The sequence below is a fragment of the Impatiens glandulifera genome, chromosome 1 (genome assembly GCF_907164915.1).
Source record: "Impatiens glandulifera chromosome 1, dImpGla2.1, whole genome shotgun sequence".
Lineage (NCBI taxonomy): Eukaryota > Viridiplantae > Streptophyta > Magnoliopsida > Ericales > Balsaminaceae > Impatiens > Impatiens glandulifera.
The window spans coordinates 93,881,125-93,887,134 of NC_061862.1; positions in this window are offsets into that span (position 1 = coordinate 93,881,125).

A 6,010-nucleotide genomic window follows, 5' to 3' on the forward strand; every position below is an offset into this window, starting at 1 on the left:
GTGAAGAGAAAGTGACATGCTTCATGGCAAACGAAGAAGATGTATTTGATTTCTCTTCTGACGAGTTCACCAAAGAAGATTTGATTTCTGTACTCAACGAAATGGTTGCTGAGTTCAGAAACATATCTGCGTACATACCGACTCCGCTAGAATCTAAAACCGAACAAACAAATAATGTATACGATAAAATCTGTGAAACCGAAATGTATGAACCGAATGAACTATTCTCCAATAATGAGAAGACAGTTCAACCGGTTACTGAAACCGATGAACGATCAATGTACGTCACGGCTGCGTGGGAGAGATCACGTCAAGCGGTAAAACAAATGTGCAACTATAAAAGGCACCCTAAGTGTAGGTTCGGTATCGGTTACGAACCGAATAAACAAAACAAATCAAAACAAACTAATGGGATGAAACTCACAAAAAACAACCTTCCTTTCATAAGATTTGTCAAGAGTTCAAAAACCGAAAATGACTTAAAACCGGAAGAAACACTTAAGTATGTAAGTCCTACTGAATCGAAAAAATGGCTTCATCCTGAGAGAAGGGAAGTCAACCGGAAACCGAATAAACCAAATAAAACTCGACATCAAAGAAACTCATCACAACATAAGGCATTCTTGAGCAACAGCCAAGAAGTTAAGCCAAATATTATAAAAACAGATACCGGGAAAGTGATCCGACTTATTCAAGTCTGGATCCCAAAGGGACTAATCAACCATGGACCCAACTAAATGTGGGTACCAAAAAGGTGTAAATAATTGTTTGTTGCAGGTTAGAAGGAGCAACCAACTAAAGAATTCAGAATGGTACCTGGACAGCGGATGTTCAAGGCATATGACCTGAAACAAAGAGCTACTAACCGACATCAAGTACGAAACCGGAGCAATCATCACATTCGGGGACAACTCGAAAGCTAAAACTGTGGGCAAGGGTAAGATTGTCCATGGTAATTTATCCATAAGTAATATATTGCTGGTAGAAAAACTGCGTTTTAACCTGTTGAGTATAAGTCAAATGTGTGATGTGGGTTACAAAGTTAAATTTCATAAAAACTCATGTCTAGTTAAAAACCAGGATAATGACATTCTTTTAACCAGTAACCGGATGGGAAATATTTACAAATTTAACAAACTGATTTTGAAAAACCTGTGTGTATGATAGCCGGAAATGATCCAAACTGGCTTTGGCATAAACGGCTAAATCACTTGAATTTCAAAACAATCAACTTCATATGTTCCAAGGAACTAGTTCACGGTTTTCCAAAAGTTAAGTTTTCAAAAGATAAAGTATGTGCTGCATGTCAAATGGGCAAACAAGTAAAATCATCTTTCAAAAGTAAAGGAAATTATCAATCTGAACGATGCTTAGAACTTTTACACATGGATCTGTTTGGTCCGGTTAAAATAACTAGTTTAGGAGGCATGCATTATACTATGGTAGTTATTGATGATTATTCTAAGTTTACTTGGGTTACTTTTCTAGCTTCTAAAAATCAAGCAACTCCAAACCTGATTAAACTGATTTTGAGAATACAAAATGAAAAATCTATTCGAGTGAACAAAATCAGAAGTGATAGAGGAACTGAGTTTATAAACAGCATAACCACTTTTCTTGATAATTCCGGTATTAGACACGAGTTGTCTAGTGCCAGAACTCCTCAACAAAATGGTCTGGCTGAGAGAAGAAACCGGACTCTCAAGGAAGCCGCAAAGTCAATGATAGCTGATTCGGGTATTGCTCAAAAGTTCTAGGCTGAAGCTATCAATACCGCATGCTTTACACAAAACCGATCTTTAGTAACTAAACGATTTTCTAAAACTCCTTTTGAAATTTACTTTGATCAAATTCCAAGCGTACGGTATTTTCGAATTTTTGGTAGCAAATGTTTTGTTCACAATAACGGCAAGAATTACTTGACCGCTTTTGATGCTAAATCCGATGAGGGAATAATGTTGGGATATTCAGCTGTGAGTAAAGCCTACAGAATATACAATACTAGGACTTTAACAGTTGAAGAAACCGCACACGTTGTTTTCGATGAATCGGTTGAACAAAACACTACATTACCCTTCGATCTTCACAAAAGAATGGAAAATTTCAATATCTATTCTGATGATGAAGACGAGGCTCCGGTTTTTAGACGCTTTGTCAAGGACCAAGCGGTTGATGCTGAAATTCAGCCTGATCAAGCTGCTTTACCGCAGAAAGTTGACGCTTCAGTTTCTACTGAAGAAATCGGTCGGTCTGACTCTGTTCAACCTACCGATCAGTCTAACCTTGATCAGCCAACCGAAAGCTTGATAGACACGTCTCGGATTAACCTTAGAAGGAACAAAAATCATCCTCTTGAACTAGTAATAGGTAACATATCCTCACCCGTCCGAACTAGGCAACAGAATTTGGATCACTATGAAAACTCAGCTTTCATATCACAAATTGAGCCGAAAAAAGTGGATGAAGCATTGTTAGATCCAGATTGGATTCTAGCAATGCAAGAGGAATTAAACGAGTTTGAGAGAAATAAAGTCTGGTACCTAGTCCCTAGACCGAAAAACAAACCGGTTATAGGAACACAATGGGTATTCAGAAATAAACTCAATGAAGACGGTTTAGTTACGAGAAACAAAGCCCGGTTAGTGGCTCAAGGCTATAAACAGGAAGAAGGCGTTGATTTTGAAGAATCATTTGCCCCTGTAGCCAGACTTGAGGCTATTAGAATATTTCTAGCATACACAGTCTTTAAAAATTTCAAAGTTTTTCAAATGGATGTTAAGAGTGCTTTTCTAAACGGTAAAGTAAATGAAGAGGTATATGTCAATCAACCTCCAGGTTTCAAAAACCCAGAACACGAAAATCATGTCTACCGGCTGAACAAAGCCCTTTACGGTTTGAAACAGGCTCCAAGAGCTTGGTATGATACATTGACACAATTTTTATTTGATCACAAATTCACAATAGGTTCGGTAGACAAAACACTTTTCAAATTTGAAAGGAAGTAACAAATATTACTTGTTCAGATTTATGTTGATGATATTATATTCGGATCAACCGATCCAAAGTTATGTGACAAGTTTTCAAAAATGATGACTGATAGATTTCAAATGAGTATGATGGGAGAATTGAGTTTCTTTCTAGGACTTCAGGTTAAGCAGATTGAAGCCGGAACCTTCATAAGTCAACCGAAGTATACAGCCGAACTGCTGAAGAAATTTGGAATGGATACATGCGCTGAAGCGGCTACGCCGATGAGTCCTTGCGTAAAACTAGATAAAGATGATGATGGTCAAGCCGTTGACATCACAACATATCGAGGAATGATTGGATCACTGCTATATCTAACAGCCAGCCGACCTGACATTTTGTTTGCGGTTGGAGTATGCGGAAGATTCCAAGCAAATCCAAAGCAATCTCATTATACGTCGGCCAAAAGAATCCTAAAATATCTGAAGGGAACTCAAGAAGTGGGACTTTGGTACCCAAAAGACTCGAGCTTCAATCTTATAAGCTACTCAGATGCCGATTACGCAGGATGTAAGATTGATAGAAAGAGCACAAGTGGAACATGCCAGTTCCTAGGTGACCGGTTAGTCACGTGGAGCAGCAAGAAACAAACATTTGTTGCAACATCAACCGCAGAGGCAGAGTACATAGTGGCCGGAAGCTGCTGTGCACAACTACTCTAGATCTAACAGCAAATAAGGGATTTCGGGATAGAAGCCAAGGAATCTCCAATCTTCTGCGACAACACCCGTGCTATAGCGATTACATACAATCCGGTGCTGCACTCAAGAACAAAGCATATCGATATAAGACACCATTTCATCCGGGAGCACGTTCAGGAGAAACACATCCGGCTGGAATATGTATCAACCGAGCAACAAGTAGCCGATATATTCACGAAACCTCTACAGGAAGCTAAGTTCTCTCACTTTCGAAATATTTTGGGACTTACTAATCTTAATCAACCCATATCATGATTATGCATGCAATGAGAAACCGGGATATGTGTTCAGGGAGAAGCTCTCGCTTCTCAAACCATATTCAAATAGGCCATTGATAATTCAAAAATGCTAACCGGGAAGAAGTCTCCGGTTATGCCCGATTACTTCATTATTTTAAATCACATGTATATTTACTATACGGTTGAAATAACCGGGTTGAATTGGATATAATAAATCCAAAGTTGAACAAATGTTGACGTAAATCAACGTTTCTTCACAATCGGAGCAATAAATCCTACTAAAACCGGTCATGGAAAACCACTTAGTATAAATGCATTCTGGTCTGATGGAATGAACTTCTCCAGTTAACATGGGATGACTAACTGAGTTTTCATGCATATCTTGAAAAATGAAGCCTGTAATAAATAAAAATAGTCTACCACAATCGAGATGACGACATGTGTCCATCATCAAGAGAGGGAGACTCACATCTTGTCAATAGATATTTGTCATCATTAATATCTTGGTAATAATTAGATTTTGCCTTGGAAATAAACATTATTTACTTCAACAAGTTAAGGCCTATTAAATGACTGATGACATCATCAAGCATGCTTAAATCTATTAATATAGCCGAACCCCTGGCTATATAAACCACTCTTAAACTTTACAAATCTTCACAAGATTACTATTCACAAGTATCAGTCTTGAGATTAACATTCTCTCTCAAGAACATGAACTCCAACTCTCTAGCAAAGAAGATTCTATTGGCAGATTTTAACTCAATCTACCAATATGAAGATCACGAAGTTAAAGAAATATTCTTAGCCGTCGAAAGAAGTGGGCTAAGAAGCTTCCTTGAAAACAGATTCATTCTCGACTACCTAGTAGTCGAAGAATTCTTCCAGACCGCAAAGGAAGTGCATCGAGACATAATCGTTGCACAAGTCTACGGTCAGAAATTTCTGTTCAGTGAGACGGATTTCGCTGTATACTGCGGTTTGCCCAATGAAGGGGTAACCGACTTAACATACTCCCCGGTGACCATGGAAGAAATGTGTCGCCGGTTCTCAGGATCTGACATCCCGGTTAAACCCTGGGGTGCTAAAAGTCAACTCTCACATAAGTACCAGCTTCTCTGTGAGATTCTGGGAATGTCCATCTTGGGCAGAGAGAAAAGCTATTATTACACCCAAAGGCTTTTCGAGATGATGATTTCTGTAACGGTTGGGACACCGGTTAACTTGTCCTGGATCATCTTCAGCAACCTGAAGAAAATGATCCTCTCCAACAAAACCGGCTACGTTCCTCAGCTGAGCGGTTTTTGTGCAAGTCTGGACATCCACTCCGGACCGTTCGTAACCCTCCATCCGAGGCATGTGCTCACCAAGGAAAGAGTACAAGAGATGGTCGACCAGTGGGAAGCAGTCAAGGCTAAGAGAAATCAAGCGGCTGAGTCATCTAACGTCTATCCTGTCCTTTTCCTCTGTCTTATTTTATTTCTTTTCCAAAACCGGTAATTTTGATGTACTACCGGTTTTGCACATCAATTAATGAAGCATATTTCCTTCCTCTTTTAATCCAAAATCTAAAAAATCATAAATGATCAAACACTTAATGTGCCGTATCAAAATCAAATCGAATCTCTCTTGGAAACATAAATCCTCATTCTCAATAAGCATGTCTGATTTGATTCGACAAGACATGCCTTTATTCTCTTGAGAAATCACAAAGTCATTAATGACTAGACATAAACGACTAGATTTTCAAATATCCTCATTAATTGCCTCCAACCGTTTCAAGCTATAAAAGGGGAATCATTCCTCAATTGTCAAAACACGCTTCCAGCATTCCTTCTCTCTAAATCTTAAAAGTTCAGAACATCCTTCCAAAACCTTTCTCACAATGTCTGCTGAACTCAGAAACACCCTCATCGTCAATTTTGAAGACGTAAAAGATTGCAGATATTATGAATGGGTCTTCCAACCGATCATAGAATCGGGGCTCCAAGGTTTTCTCAAAGGTTCAGACACTATCCTCGTAGAGGAGGTGTGTGAATTTTT